This window comes from Moschus berezovskii, chromosome X, assembly GCF_049115385.1.
Source record: "Moschus berezovskii isolate FMDL1 chromosome X, NW_MosBer_1.0, whole genome shotgun sequence".
Lineage (NCBI taxonomy): Eukaryota > Metazoa > Chordata > Mammalia > Artiodactyla > Moschidae > Moschus > Moschus berezovskii.
This window is the reverse complement of record NC_142488.1, coordinates 141256095-141271259: the sequence shown is the minus strand read 5'-3', so window position 1 is coordinate 141271259 and position 15165 is coordinate 141256095. Positions and strand designations below refer to the sequence as shown.

The following is a 15165-nucleotide window of genomic DNA, read 5'->3' as shown; positions in this document are numbered from 1 at the left end:
CACAAATGTATATTGCTGCTGCTGCTGCTAAGTCGCTTCAGTCGTGTCCGACTCTGCGCGACCCCATAGACAGCAGCCCACCAGGCTCCCCCGTCCCTGGGATTCTCCAGGCAAGAACACTGGAGTGGGTTGCCATTTCCTTCCCCAATGCGTGAAAGTGAAGTCGCTCAGTCGTGTCCAACTAGTAGCGACCCCATGGACTGCAGCCCACCAGGCTCCTCCGTCCATGCGATTTTCTAGGCAAGAGTACTGGAGTGGCTTGCCATTGCCTTCTCTGCAAATGTACTTTACTAACCCATAAAATCTACTTCAAACAAACCTTATAAAAATTACATTTCTTTTTCCTGACTTGGTCAAAGGGAAAAACCACTGACTAATGCCAACTGAATATATGGAATTGTCTCCCAGATCAATTTCCACAAGCGATTCCTTTGGGGACCTTCTGTGGATTGGGAGGGGTTGGTGGTAATTGCTCTGCAGAGCAGCACCACAGCGCCACAGTCCGCTGATGGATTTCAATCTCAGAAACTGCAGTGGGCCACCCTGAGCCCAAGCCACGAGGGGCAGAAGGGCTTCTCCTGGCTCCTAGGAGAGCTAGCAAGAGGCTCTTTGAGAAAGGAAAAGCAGTCGGATCAGTTCTGGCACTGGCTTCCAGTTTCTGTAAATGTTACTAAACCCTTTCAAAGGAAAAATGTCCCACCCTTCAGGTCAGAGGAATGAATTACTAACTACCACCTTTACAAGAATTGCATGTCACAGGTATGGAGCAGTGTGGGAATGCTGTCCAATAACTTAATTCTTGGTGCAGCAAAGCCTCTGAAACATGACCTTGATAATGAACATTTCAAAGAATAAGCTTTATTATTAAAATGATCTACTTACAAGGTTTCCATGCAGATGAAGTTACACTGAGAAGAGACTGGAAACCTGTGTAACCTAAGCCACCAAAAAAGGTTTATAAGATTATGCTGGGGCGACAGAACAGATCTGAGAGGAAATTAGAAGCTGAGAATGTTAGACATAAGAGCACCACCAAGGATTTTCAAGGCCCTGTCGGTATCTGTAGTGAAGTGCACCTGGTGGTGTCGCCTCTTGCTCAGCCCCCAGCAGACACCTGAGAGCCGTCCTCCAGCCCATGTCCCGATTTTACCCCCTCAATCACCACAATCTATACCCAGAACTCTCAAGTTTTTCTCTAGCCCCCGAATCTTCCCTGAGCTCACCCTGTGCTTCCATCTGCCTTCAACATGGCTCTAGGTGGTAATCTCAGAACACTGTTTCGCTCACGTAGGGATCTTACGAGGCCCTCAGACTCGACATAACTTCCGGTGACCTTCTCCTGCCTCCTGCCCTCAGCGGTACTCCAGTGTCTCTTTCCACTCGGCTTCACATCACCCTGTGGCTGTTCCCTGGCTTTCCAGTCACCACATCCTCCTCTGCTCTGCTTTCCTCCCCACAAGCCTCTCTGGGACGCTCTCACCCCCACAATGTACTTTAACCAGCTTCTAACCAGCTTGTCTCTGCTTCTCCTCCAGTATCTGATCTTCCGTTGATGCCAGGGTTCTCCTTCTACAACCCCAATCTGGTCCTGCCCTTCTCCAGAACCACACCTTCAGGGACTCTCCCACTGCCTACCTGAGAATTCGGAAGACTTCCTGTCTGCTGAGGAGCCCCAGGTCCACCCTGCTCCCACAAGGACCTGCATGGCACCTGGCGCAGAGGAGTGACGTGGGAGACAGGCAAACGGTGAGGAGCGTGAGAGGGGGGATGGAAGAGAGAAGGGCGATGCTCCCCCACTCGGCTTCCCTCCTCACCACTAGCGCCCCTGCCCAGCTTGATGCCAAAAGGCCCAGAAATAACCAGACTCCTTTTCCCTAGTAAGTGTATTTTTGCAAAATAAGATAAATTCTGATGATTTTACAATGTAAATAGCCATTTATGCAACCCAGTGATGGTAAAGTTCTCACATATCGAATCAAAACAGAGATGAAACAGAAGGGGCATGGGAGAATAAAGAACCACCTGTAACACGAATAAAGAAAGAAACACCTGTACCAAGGGAAAGCTGTACTTGCATCTTAAGGGCGCTGTGCTGCTCAGCAAACAAGGGAGGAAGAGAGAAACTCTGGAGAGAGAGGGCACCAGAGAAAGCCTGGTTGGACTCAGCAGTAATGGCAGTGACGAGGTGATGAAAGAGAAAAGGAAGTGACCCTAGGAAGGAAGACCCATCCCTGAGGGTCTATGCCAGCAGGAAGCTCTGGCCCAACTGGAGTCCTTTTGTTTTATTTCCTAAGGCTGCTTCTCAAGGTCTCTGCCTGGCAACAGGGCAAGCCTGATCCCATGATCCTCCAAGGGAAATGCCAAATCCTAGTGCTCTGGGCAAAACAATACAATGGCAAAGACTAGAGACCTCTTCAAGAAAACTGGAGATGTCAAGGGAACATTACATGCAAGGATGGGCACGATAAAGGACAGATACGGTGAGGACCGAACAGAAGCAGAAAAGATTAAAAAGAGGCAGCAGGAGGACGTGGAAGCAACCTAGATGGCCAGTGACAGATGAATAGATTAAGTAGTTGCAGTACATATTAAGTAGTTGCAGTACATATATACAATGGAAATCAACTCTGAATATTCACTGAAGGACTGATGCTAAAGCTGAAGCTTCCATACTTTGGCCACCTGATATGAAAAGCCAACACATTGAAAAAGACGCTGCTGCTGGGAAAGACTGAAGGCAAAAGGAGAAGGGTCATCAGAGGATGAGACAGTTAGACGGCATCACTGACTCAATGGACATGAGTTTGAGCAAACTCCAGGAGACAGTGAATCACAGGGAAGCCTGGTGTGCTGCGGTCCATGGCATTGCAAAGACTCGAACGTGACTTAGTGACCGAACAACAACAAAAGTGCAACGGGCAGATGTCTCTAAGTTTGAGAGGTCTTCGATATCTAAGGGTGCCTTGTCAGGACACAGGAATGTCAAAAGCCAGTGCTCCTCTACCCTTGTCCCTCTAACCATCCAACAGGACACGTTATCATTCCACTCCATCCACAGTAAAAACAAAACAAACGCCTGCCCTCTCTATAGGTTTCTCTACCTTAATTACAGGGAATTCCACCCCTCTATTTAGAAGTCACCTTTGATCACCTCCTCCTTATGGTCTCTTCACTGTATCCATCCCTGAATCCTATCAGCTCCGTCTTTGAGGCATCGCTCCCTTTGGAACACTTCTCACCACCTCTAATCCAACCACTGCTGCCCCAGCCACAAGATCTCTTACCTGCAGCCAGAGTGGTCTTGTTAACATGGAAGTTAGATCATGGTCCTCCTCTGCTCAAAACCCTCAAATGACTCCCCAGCATCCTCGGAATGAAGTCAGAGTCTCCACAGTGCTGCCATCTCTCACTGTCTTTACTCCATTTCAGTCTCTCTGGCCCTGCCTTCAATGCTCCCGTCCTGGGCCGTGCCCTGACTGTCCTCAACCCTAGAACACTTTCCCCCCACACTGCACATTGCCTCTTTCCTCACATCAACCTCTTGGAGAGTCCTTTCCTGACCCATCTCTCTACTGCTCATTTCCTACGTTATCTGTATAAAGTTTTCCACTGCTAACTGACATCAATCTGTTTATGAAATTGTCCTTCCCTCCTATACATCGGAATGGAGATTTCTGCCTCTTTTGTTCCTGGTTACAGCAGACTTCCAAAGAATATCAAGGGGAGATAAGAAAGCCTTCCTAAGTGGATAATGCAAAGTAATAGAGGAAAACCACAGAATGGGAAAGACTAGAGAGCTCTTCAAGAAAATTAGAGATACCAAGGTTCCATGTCATGCAAAGATGAGCACAATAAAGGACAGAAATGGTATGGACCTAACAGAGGAAGAAGTTATTAAGAAGAGGAGGCAAGAATACACAGAAGAATTACACAAAATAGATCTTAATGACCCAGATAACAATGATAGTGTGTTCACCCACCTAGAGCCAGACATTTTGGAGTGCCAGACAAGTGGGTCTTTGGAAGCATCATTATGAACAAAGCTAGTGGAGGTGATGGAATTCCAGCTGAACTATTTCAAACCCTAAAATGCTGTGAAAGTGCTGCACTCAATATGCCAGCAAATATGGAAAACTCAGCAGTGGCCACAGGTTGGAAAAAGTCAGTTTCCATTCCAATCCCAAAGAAAGGCAATGCCAAAGAATGTTCACACTACCACATAATTGTGTTCATTTCACATGCGAACAAGGTAATACTCAAAATATTTCAAGATAGGCTTTACCGGTTTGTGAACAGAAAACTTCCAGATGTTCAAGCTGGATTTAGAAAAGGCAGAGCAACCAGAGATCAAATTGCCAACACCCACTGGATCACAGAAAAAGCAAGAGAATTCCAGAAAAACATTTACTGTGTTTCATTGACTACGCTAAAGACTTTGACTGTGTGGAACATAATAATAAAGAGTGGAAAATTCTTCAAGAGATGGGAATACAAGGCCACCTTACCTGCCTCTTGAGAAACCCGCATGCAGGTCAAGAAGCAACACTTAGAACCGAACATGGAACAACAGACTGGTTCCAAATAGGGAAAAGAGTATGCCAAGGCTCTACTTATCATCTTGCTTATTTAACTTATATGCAGAGTACATCATGTGAAATGCTGGGCTGGATGAAGGACAAACTGGAATATCAATAACCTCAGATATGCAGATGACACCATCCTTATGGCAGAAAGTGAAGAAGAACTACAGAGCCTCTTGATGACAGTGAGAGTGAAAAAGCTGGTTTAAAACTCAATATTCAATAAACAAAGATCATGGCATCCGGTCCCATCTCTTCATGGCAAATAGATGGGGAAACAATGGAAACAGTGAGAGACTTTATTTTTGGGGGCCCCAAAGTCACTGCAGATGATGACTGCAGCCATGAAAGAAAGACGCTTGCTCCTCTGAAGAAAAGTTATGACCAACCTAGACAGCATATTAAAAAGCAGAGACCTTACTTTGCCAAAAAAGGTCTGTCTATTCAGAGCTATGGTTTTTCCAGTAGTCATGTATGGATGTGAGAGCTGGACCATAAAGAAGGCTGAACATGGAAGAAGTGATGCTTTTGAACTGTTGTGTTGGAGAAGACTCTTGAGAGTCCCTTGGACCGCAAGGAGGTCAAACCAGTCAATCCTAAAGGAAATCAATCCTGAATATTTATTAGAAGGGCTGATGCTCAAGTTGAAGCTCTGATACTTTGGCCACTTGATGTGAAGAGCTGACTCACTGGAAAAGATCCTGATGCTGGGAGAGATTGAAGGTGGGAAAAGGGGACGACAGAGGACCAGATAGTTGGATGGCATCACTGACTCAATGGACATGAGTTTGAGCAAGCTATGGGAGATGGTGAAAGACAGGGAAATCTGGCATCTGCCGTCCATGGGGTCGCAAAGAGTCAGATATGACTGAGCAACTGAACAACACCACCAACAGTCCTTAAACTTAGAGCACAACATCGTCCATAGGAAGCATTCAATAGATCTTTGTAGAAGAAATTAACTCAGGACCTTAAATTTCAGGGAGTACTATGCCAACCTCGCCAGATGACTGCTGCACAAGACTTCAACTTGTTCTTTGCAGTCAGCTCAACTAAGGGACCCTGCTTATACTCTAGAGCTACTCCCCTCAACTCTTCCATCATCCTCCGAGCTTCCTGCAGCAGTCCCTCCTCTTACCCCCTTGTCACTAAAATCCAACACGAATAACTTTCTCATATCAAACACTAAAGAGCTGGTGACTTTGCAAATATCTTAAATAAAATAACCAATGGTCACAACCACTCCTCATCTTCCCCTAAGAAATTATGAGTAAAGACCTGGTGACAGTTTTCAACCTGGCCAACTGTTTGACAATCATCTACACAATTCATGCTGCAGCAGAGAAGTAGAAAATTCCCCACCCCAAGAGATCTCCCAACGGAGACTCTCAGCCCTGAGAGGGCTAAACAGTCAGTGGTGTTTAGTTTCAACAAAAAGCCTTAGGCAGCAAGGCACAAGAGACGTTACCTGGATAATAGACTTTGTTTTACACCAGTTAGGTTTAGCACAATTTCTAGAAACTAGAGTTTAACTGCTATCCCTACAGAGGTTCCCAGAACTCTCTTAGTGAAAATTCCTTCATGAGAATTAGCGTAATGGGTTTCCAATTAAGTCTTTTCAAATGAAGTCTTTCAAAATGAAGCTACCATAAATCTTCCATATAAGAGAGAAAACCCACATACTTTACTGAGGTTTTCTCCAAAATACTTGTGCCTCAAGGTTCAAGAGCAACCAGTATCATCTTGGAGTTGGAAAACTCTACTTTCTTTTCAACAGTGGAAGAGGTTTCCTGGAATTTCAGGATGTAAACTGGAAGTATTTCTTACAGAAATATTTTCCAAGTAATACCAATTTACATTTGTATATTGATATAACTTTAAAAATGCACAAATCTTATCTACATCTGTCTCATGAACATGCATAGCATGTTCACCGAGCTGCCAGGAGCTACCTCTCCACACATAACACGGTTCCTAGCAGAAAATGTGTTAAATGCATCCAACAGCCATAAAATAGACAAAGGTTTGGAGTCTAGTGGTTCAAGAGGTGTAGACCATGAATAACTGGCGCATGCCAATCCAGTGGAGGTGCCACACATGGCCTTCCATGCACACGTGAGCCAGCACTATCTTGGGCATGGGCGCGCTGCACCCCACAGAGGGCGCTAACCATGTGAGACGTGGCCTCAGTCAGTTTCTATGTTAAGCTGCCATTAGTGCCACCCCAGGGCCTGTCATTAGCTTCTGAGTGCTTCTTACACACACAGTACACATCAACCTTCCCCTTAAACAATCTAGACTGGGACTTAGTGAAGGTGGTGCACACATCTGTCTCCAAATCAGAATTCGGTCAGGAAGACGGTGTGCCTAGGGAATTGGGGCAAGCCTGTCCCTATCTCCCACCCAGAGCCAGGCTGCCACTGCCCTGCCCTGTTTGGAAGGAGCTGAGGAAAAGCGCGCTTTCAGGTCGAATCTTCAACGACCCCAGCGAGAGGCTGGTGAAATTCTAGGGCATGGAACAAACCAGAACCAAGACAAACTATACAGGAATCTTTCAAACATGACTGCACAACAAACAGAAGATGCACAGCACACACATATATGAAAAGCAAAACCTACAGACTATTGAGTTGGCTTAGAAAAACCCATCGTTGAAATACTCTGCCAAAGCGAGCAAAAGTCACTTAGCCTGATCTGTGATTCAGAGGTGTCTTGGGAGAAGTGATATCCAAGGTGAGGTTCTGATGGAAAAGAAGTGGCCCTGGAACTTCGCAGGATGACCAGCACAGGGAAGTGGGAAATGGCGAGAGGCAAAGCCAAGGCCAGGACAGTCAGGGCACGTCTGCTACTGCTAATGAGTTTGGGTGTTATGCTGAGGCGTTTGGCTGAAAGCGAACAGGATAGAAGCGAAAGTAAGGAGAATACTGACAGGGTGAGGAACTGAGAAAGCAGGCACGGGAAGTCACCAAGGAGGGGCAGAACCTGCAGCCCAGGCAGAAGAGTGAGTCTGGAGCAGAAGAAGGGACTCGTCCCTATCACGTCAGGAAGAAATGACAGGTCAGCGGACAACGCCAGAATCCAACTTCTCCTGAGCAACCCAGAGTCCATTCCATCCTTGTTGAATGTCAGGCAACGAAAAGCACTAGGGACCTTTTTTTTTTTTTTCCAGAAATGTTTCCTGGGCCAGTTTAGTTTTTTTTCCTAAGAAACCATTGCCACCAAGTCCTCGACACCACGACAGAATGTTCTTCAAGGGGCACACAGTCAATCTCTACCACATCCAACACCTACGGCCCCCAAGAGGATATCTGACACTCAAGTACTATCCCACCTAGATCTTCCCGTAACACCTATAACCAGATAGGTTTATTTTGCTTAACAAAGCAAATTCCTATAATAAAAAGAAAAGGGGGGATGGTGGTTGCGTGACAATTGGATTTTATTTATTTGAAATCACTGATATCATGAATACAAAAACCTGTTCAAACTTCTCAAGAGAAGGTGACGTTTCATAGCAACAGGCTACTAGTTATGCTTATAGAGGAAATTTACCAAACAGGAGAAAGTTGTGAATGTGACAGGTTTCATTAAGGGTCCAGGACATATAGATACACATTCCCCTAAAACTGAATAAAATATCACTGATGTCACTTTTTCACACTGAAGATTTGAGAACTAATGTTTACTATTTAATTAAAGAGCTACATTTCAAATGCCGGCCCAAGCAAGCCTAAAAGTTTAATTTTTAAATACCTGTTAAAATACCTGTACTGTTCCTAAACTGATGTACTCTGATAGAGATAAGCAGCCTGTTTCCACACCTGGAGCAAGTCTCATCTGTAAACAACGGAAATTTTGGAGGACTTGGTTTTTCCTTAGGAGACGGAGTGATGAGTAATAACAAAGACTGAAATCGGCTGATTTCATAAGATTTTTTATGCAAACAATTTAGGGATAAATGGAAATTTTTCTTCACCTATGACCCTAATTCACTGCAGATGCTGATGCTGATTGCAACCAGGAAATTAAAAGACGCTTACTCCTTGGAAGGAAAGTTATGATCAACCTTGATAATATATTAAAAAGCAGAGACATTACTTTGCCAACAAAGGTCCGTCTAGTCAAGGCTATGGTTTTTCCCGTGGTCATGTATGGATGTGAGAGTTGGACTGTGAAGAAAGCTGATCGCCGAAGAATTGATGCTTTTCAACTGTGGTGTTGGAGAAGACTCTTGAGAGTCCCCTGTACCGCAAGGAGATCCAACCAGTCCATTCTAAGGGAGATCGATCCTGGGTGTTCATTGGAAGGACTGATGCTAAAGCTGAAACTGCAATACTTTGGCCACCTCATGCGACGAGTGGACTCACTGTAAAAGACTCTGATGCTGGGAGGGATTGGAGGCGGGAGGAGATGGGGACGACAGAGAACGAGATGGCTGGATGGCATCACCGACTCGATGGACATGAGTTTGAGAGAACTCCGGGAGTTGGTGATGGACAGGGAGGCCTGGCGTGCTGTGATTCATGGGGTCGCGGAGAGTCGGACACGACTGAGCGACTGAACTGAACTGATGACCCTAATACAAAACTTATGCCAAATTTCATCATGAAAAAAATTTTGAGAGATACTCAGAAAAGGTTTGTTTACTCATCCAGTATTTCGTCCTCTCAAAGGATCATAAAATGAGAGCCTAACCAGAAAAAGTCAAGAATACAAAGTGCAGTTTGGGGAAGCAGGAATGCAGACTTGCAGTTGATCTTTCCAGTTAGAAGGGGTTAATCTGGCACCATCTCAGAAATTAAGGATGCCAATGGATTTCTCATGGTGCTTAAACATGTCAGATAAAAAAGGACAAGTTGGGCAGGATAAGGAGAATAAAGGGGTCAGAGGTGATGCAGGAGTTGGTGGTGATGCTATTATTGTATATACAGTCCTCAGAGAAGACAGGGATCTGACTTATGGGAGTCATCACTGTGGAGCTGATATTAAAAATATGACTGAGTGACGGTGCATCCAGAGAGAGAGCAGAAAAAAGAAGACTGAGCTCCAGACACTCCCTGCTTAGAGGTCAATGTTTCTAAACATGGGTTTTATATTATGCAGGTATAGCGAGGGCAACAGGGCAGGAGATGACAGCCATAGAAGTGATTGGTCAATATGGGGAGAATTAATATCTAAACAATATTGAATCTTCCAATCCATGAACATGAATAGATCCCCTACTTAATTCCTGATTTTTTACAATCAGGCTTATGAAGCGTGTGACATACACTTTCATAAGACTTGCACCTAAGCATTTCACAGGTTCTTTTCTGCACCAGTACAGAGAAATGGGATTCTGTACATTGATCGTACAGCCTGTGATCTTGCTAAACCATTTATTAGGTCTAGTGGGTTTCTCACGGATTCCTTGGGATCGTCTCTGTATATAATTTATGTTTATAATTAGGTCATCTACAAAGAAAGATGGCTTTATTTTTTTCCTTCTAATCTGTATACCTTTTCTTTCTTTGTCTGGCCTTATTGCACTGGCTCATGTTGGAAACAGCGATAAAAGGCAATATATTAGCCTGGTTCGCAATCTTAGTGGAAAAGTATTCAGTCTTCTGCTGTTAAGTATGATGTAAGCTATATGTTTTACGTAAGGTTATACCAGATTGAAGAAATTCTCTTACATTCTTGGTTTACTGAAAATTTTTTATCATTAATGTTGAATTTTTAAAAATGCTTTCGTGCATCTGCAGAGTTTGTCATATACTTTTGGTTTTCTTTTTTGGACTGAATATGGTGGATTATACTGTGATTTTTAGATGTTGAATCACCCTTATATTCCTGGGATAATATCATTTTATGATGTATTATCATTTTTATATATTGCCAGATCCCATTCAGTAATATTTGTTACAGTTTTCATGTTTACACTCAGTTTCCTTTTCTTAACTTTGTCATAATAACACTGATCTCATAAAAGGCCTTCCATTACTTATATATATGTGGTCACATTTCTTACAAGGCTTTAGCACAGTTATTAACACAAACCTGAAGGTACATAAATGCTGTTAAGTAAGTCACTCAGTGGAAAGTCTTTGTGACAAGGGGGTGTCTTCTCTTAGACTCTCTATTTCCTGTCCCTTTTCCCTACCTGAAAACTAAGAGGAGCAAATTCAGTTACCTAGAAAGTCCCTTTCCAGATATAAATGTTTATGAAGCTAAATTTACAGAATTTCAGAAGTGTCAGCCAACTATGACAGGTATCATGCTCAATAAAAATCTTTATGTCCTGATAAAATTAATCTGGCTTCTTTACATAATATTTTGAGACTGTGATTTATTTATTTATTTGTTGTTGTTGTGAGACTGTGATTTAATTAACCTTCACATCCCCTGCCATTTAGCGGAGCTCTTTCTTTAGGACTAATGTCATAGAACAATGGATTTCAACCTTGGTGTGCCTCAGCCTCTTCTTAAAAAAAAAAAAAAAAAGTACTGACATCCTTGTCTTATCTCTCTAACCCAAACTCGATTCAGTAGATCTCAGGTTATATCTGCTTAATTTTTACGGTATCATGGTTGCAAACCATGGTTTGCTTTCTGCCTTCAGTTCACGTTGCTGCCACCAAGTACAGAGGTCTGCCCTTTGGGCAAGTTACACAATATTAATAATTCCTCGTCTGTAAAATCAGAACAGCTCCAAACGTTGTGAGCATTAAATGAGTCACACGTAAAATGCTCAGAATGTGGTAAGTACATGTAAGTGTTAAGTATTACTGCTATTTTATTATTATTGTCACCGCTTCCCTGGTGGCTCAGAGGTTAAAGCGTCTGCCTCCAATGCGGGAGACCCGGGTTCGATCCCTGGGTCGGGAAGATCCCCTGGAGAAGGAAATGGTAACCCACTCCAGTATTCTTGCCTGGAGAATCCCATGGACGGAGAAGCCTGGTAGGCTACAGTCCACGGGGTCGCAAAGAGTTGGACACGACTGAGCGACTAAACGGAGGTTAGGTTAGCCCAAGCCATTTGTTTCCCATTTTTAAGTAGTTGTGTGCTGTGCTCAGTCGCTCAGATGTGTCTGACTCTTTGTGACCCTATGGACTGTAGCTCACCAGACTCCTCTGTGGGATTCTCCAGGCAGCAATACTGGAGTGGCTTGCCATTCCCTTCTCCAGGGGATCTTTTTCACCCAGGGATCGAACCAACATCTCCTGTGGCTCCTGCCCTGGCAGGCGGATTCTTTATCACTGAAGCACTAAGATGGGAAGTCCATCTTATTAGAGTGTGTGTGTGGGGGGTCCCCTTTAGCATAGAAATAGATCAAAGACACATAAACTCTGTACCTGTTGACCAAATATACGACCAAAATATTACCATGAATTCAAGTAAATTGTATCTTACTTTTATCAGCAGCATCTATATACAGTTAAGTCATTCTCTTTATTCAATACAAAGATAATGCTTGGCTTCCCTGTAGATTTTCAGACCCCTGTAACCAATCTGAGTCTGATCCCCACTCCTCTTAAGGTTCTGAGTTCCACTGGTTGTGACCAACCGCTCCAGACATATCAAGCTGCCTTGGATTGTCTCAACATGCCACCCATCTTCCTGACTTCCTGCTCTCCTAACTGTACCATCTACCTCAAACACCCACCCATCTGCTTCATATTTAGAACATGGAGTCATGAATATCGACAAAATCCTCTTAACCCACTGGCCTGAGCTTTCCCTACAGTTGGTTAGTGAGGAATTGAAGGTGCCATCCAATTAAGTGCTCTGCTCACTAACAGGAACAACAATGAACAGGCATGGTTTTTTAAACAGGACAGAGGGAAGGTCAGGGATAGAGAGCAGAGGGTAGGTGAATGAATGGAGGTCTGTGGGCCTCAGGAGCACCAGAATGCCAGCACACATCCAGGAGGGCACATTGGCCAGGACCATGGGGCACTGATAAAGCCCAGAGAGACAGACCCAATGCCAGGCCCTGGCTCCACAATAACAGCTTACCCAAGTTACACTCCAGGGTCACTAGGCAAGATCAGTGGGCATGGGAAAGGGCCACCCTGACAGGAGATCACAGGGTCAAGGGCCCACAGCACCCACCATATCCCCAAAGGCTGTCTTGCTGAGGAGCAAGGAGAGGGCATAGACAGACTGAACATTTTAACAAACTATGCTCTGGAGCTAATCAAAGAAATGTTTTAAAATTCCCTTGCTAGAATAATTTTACTTACTCGATTAGGTTAAAATTATGGGGATTCACTTTTCTTTCTTTCTGGTGATCCAGCAGGACGGAGGCTCCTGTGGGGAACAAACAACAGACCGCTTAGAGAAAAACAAAGTTACATTTATCTTTACCTGCCTGAGTGCAGCATGATTTAAATTTTAGCAGTCCTCTGTGACTCTTTTAACAGCAGCATAAATGTTAGCTGCCCTGTAATTGGTAGAATACAGTTTTATGTACCATGATTCACAGACTCAGTTATTCAGAGCACCACCACTCCCTCCTCTGGGCAAGCTGGGAGGGTTGTAACACAGGTGGTTGAATTCAAACAGCCAAGATCCCACACAGCCTAAATTCTGCAACAAGTCAGTGTTAAGAGAGAAACATGTCTTAATTGTCCTGAAGGAATTATTAGGCTGCCTTTCCCTACACTGTGACTTCAGTATTCCTAAGCTCCCCACTCACTTTTCCTCCCCCCACACCAATAAAAAAAGAGTTATAAAAAAGTACATTCTGGATTACTTGATTTGGCTTTCAGTTTGAATAATTACCACAGTTGTTCTTTCTTTCCCCAGAGATTACCCTTGATAACCAATGCACTCACTTCTTCCAAATGATCTACTCAGCTTAGATACAAGAGTTATTTTGTATAGAAGAGGAATTTTGTTTCTTCACATAAGCCTAAAATCCTGCAAGAGTTCCATTTTCCTTCCTGATTTAAACATTTTATTTTAAATGGAAAAAAATCTGTTTTTTTTTTTCTTTTTAAAAATGCATCCTTAAAGAACAGAATCGTATTTACAAAGAGACAGGAGGTAGTCTCCTCACATAGTGTTAAAGGGATTAGAGAGAAGACAGCAAATTAGACTCCAGTGTGGAACTACACAGGCAGAACTTCGCAGCCTTCAGATATCAAAAAAGTTATTAAAAGAACCACAGGACTGGGTTTTCAGCTTGTGAACAGACAATGTGAGTTAATGAGTCAAGAGGACTTTAGAGGACATTTCACTAGAATGGGTAAAAATGAATGGATAATGTAGTGTAATGGATACTACACTATACTGAATGGGAAAAAATAATTTGATACAAACAGCGAGAGCAGTAAAGTACTAAAAGTGAGGACTTTCCTGTTGGCTCAGATGGTAACGAATCTGCCTACAATGTGGGAGACTCAGGTTCCATCCCTGGGTCAAGAAGATCCCCTGGAGAAGGGCATGGCAACCCACTCCAATATTCTTGCCTGGAGAATTCCACAGACAGAGGGGCTGGTGGGCTACAGTCCATGAGGTCAGAAAGAGTCGGACACGACTGAGTGACTGACGCACACACTACACTACACGAGGCTGCCACAGACTGCAGACATCACGGAAGCTCTCTGGTCAAGGCAGGACTTGGGCTCCCCCTTGAGGGGTGGGAAGAACCTGACCAGACAAGGAAACCGCAGAACCTCACAAGGACATGAGGGAATAAACAGCTGTGGGGTTCAGGCTACAACGAACGGACATCACCAGATTAGAACAGAAGTTATGATGGGATCATGTGCACTGAACCTTAGGAAGGGCTGTGACAACACAACTGGAAGAGGATGATGTTCCTGGACACCTTCCTTTTCTCTGACCATAGCTGATTCCACATCTGGAAAGATTACGTTAAAAAAATTTGGCCCAACACATTTTACCAGAGCTTAGAAGTTTGTTTATAACTCTAGTACAGAGGGAAAAAAAAAAAAGATATATTCTCTCCAGAAGAGACTTGCAGTGCGTTCAGTCATTCTGTCTTTTCATAGTTTGTACTTATGCTATGGGATTAAACAGGTCTATAGCTCCCCACTGCCAGTTTTCCCAGAGGAACTGTCACTCCCAAATGTGCACAATCACACCGAGAGAGAAAGAATGTGCTGACAAGGCACGCTACAGTGACTGTCAACTCCAAGGCATGGCACTATGTACGGTGACTGGAGTGACAAAAGACTGCATGTAATATGCAGTTAATATTAGGAACCAAATTTTTTCAAAGAGTTTCATTTTTAGAACCTGCATCAGACCTAGGGTTTCCCTGTAACAAGGTCCTCTCACTGGCATTCCAATCTGCTTCCTGCGTAGGGGAGAAAGGAGTGGAGCTAAAACCATGAGGACTGCTTGCAAGTTTACTGCAGACCCCCTTATGCCCCCATTACTCTGGGTACACCCATCAGGACTGCACACACTTCTGAGTTCAGGAAAGGAAATGGTTAAGAAAAGCTGCCAGAGAATGCCAGTCCATGGACTCACAGAAAGTCACAGCCACCTCTAGCTTACTCAGAAAGCTTTTTAAAGTTTACTGAAATGCTCTTTGACTTTTCCTGGGAAAGTTGTGGCATATATGAAAAG

The 15165-nt window shown here is 43.9% G+C and overlaps 1 long non-coding RNA gene across 4 annotated transcripts in view; it reads right to left on the bottom strand.

The window, feature by feature from the left end:
* LOC148773485 (uncharacterized) overlaps positions 1 to 15165 on the bottom strand; it is a 94940-nt gene that overhangs the window by 22352 nt on the left and 57423 nt on the right. For all 4 annotated transcript variants that reach the window (XR_016036855.1, XR_016036856.1, XR_016036857.1 and 1 more), the window contains one exon: positions 12807 to 12873. This is a non-coding gene — a long non-coding RNA (uncharacterized LOC148773485). The remainder of the gene's footprint in view (positions 1 to 12806; positions 12874 to 15165) is intronic.